This window comes from Bos indicus, chromosome 4 (genome assembly GCF_029378745.1).
Source record: "Bos indicus isolate NIAB-ARS_2022 breed Sahiwal x Tharparkar chromosome 4, NIAB-ARS_B.indTharparkar_mat_pri_1.0, whole genome shotgun sequence".
NCBI lineage: Eukaryota > Metazoa > Chordata > Mammalia > Artiodactyla > Bovidae > Bos > Bos indicus.
Window position 1 is genome coordinate 51,062,006 of NC_091763.1, and position 1,415 is coordinate 51,063,420.

Below are 1,415 nucleotides of genomic sequence, written 5' to 3' on the forward strand. Positions count from 1 at the left end.
GAGTTCAGACAAAACGTGGTCCACTGGACAAGGAATGGCAAACCACTTAATTCTTGCCTCAAAAACCTCAGTAAGTAAGTAGTTAAGTTGCTCAGTCAGTCATGTCCAACTCTTTGCGACCCCATGGACAGTAGCCAACCAGGCTCCTCCGTCCATGGGATTTTCCAGGCAAGAATACTGGAGTGGGTTGTCATTTCATTCTCCAGGGGATCTTCCCAACCCAGGGATTGAACCTGGGTCTCCTGCATTGTAGGCAGACGCTTTACCATCTGAGCCATCAGGAAGTATGAACAGTATAAAAGGCAAAAAGTTATGACACCAAAAGATGAGCCTCCCAAGTAGGAAGATGTCCAATATGCTACTGGGGAAGAGAGGCAAAACAGCTCCAGAAAGAATGAAGAGGCTGGGCCAAAGTGGAAATGTCTCTCAGCTGTGGATGTGTCTCATGATGAAAGTAAAGTCTAGTGCTATTAAGAACAATATTTAATAGGAACCTGGAATGTTAGGTCCATGAATCAAAATAAATTGCATGTGGTCAAGCAGGAGATGGCAAGAGTGTACATCAACATTTTAGGAATCAGTGAACTAAAGTGGATAGGAATGGGCAAATTTCATTCTGATGACCATTATATATTCTATTGTGGACAAGAATCCCTTAGAAAAAATGGAGTTGCCCTCACAATCAACAAGAGTCCAAAACACAGTGCTTGGGTGCAATCTCAAAATGACAGAATGATCTCTGTTGGTTTCCAAGGCAAACCATTCAACATCACAGTCATCCAAGTCTATGCCCCAACCACTAATTTCAAAGAAGCTGAAGTTGAAAGGCTCTAACGAAGGCCTACAAGACCTAGAACTAATACCAAAAAGATATCCTCTTCATCATAGGGAATTTACAACAACACAAGAGAGGACTCTATGCATGGACAGCATCGGATGGTCAATACCAAAATCAGATTGATTATATTCTTTGCAGCCAAAGATGGAGAAGCTATGTACAGTCAGCAAAAAAGAGACCTGGAGCAGACTGTGGCTCAGATCATGAGCTCCTTATTGCAAAATTCAGACTTAAATTGAAGGAAGTAGGGAAAACCACTAGGCCATTCAGGTATGACTTAAATCAAATCAAAACCTATTACGGTTTTTCAAAAGGGCTTAGGAGCCAGCCTAAAGCCTTTGTTGATCTAACCGCTAGTTTACATGAAATGAGGAGGAGTACAGAAACTTGTTAAACAACTCTGTAGAGAAGAATACAGCAAAATCCAGACTCTGGAAAACTGTAAAAGATAAACAACCTGGTTTCTCCAACCAGCAAATTGCATGAAAAAAAAAAAAGAAAGAAAATGGAGAGAGAATCTAGAAAGGAACTCATAAGATACATGAACCAATTACAATAAGTAAACCTTAATTGGATC

At 40.6% G+C, this 1,415-nt stretch overlaps 1 non-coding gene across 1 annotated transcript; it reads right to left on the reverse strand.

Moving 5' to 3' along the window:
• Window positions 1-211: 211 nt before the first annotated feature.
• TRNAC-ACA (transfer RNA cysteine (anticodon ACA)) lies at window positions 212-284 on the reverse strand. Its single transcript has one exon. It is a non-coding gene; the product is annotated as a tRNA-Cys (tRNA).
• Between the last annotated feature and the right edge of the window lie 1,131 nt (window positions 285-1,415).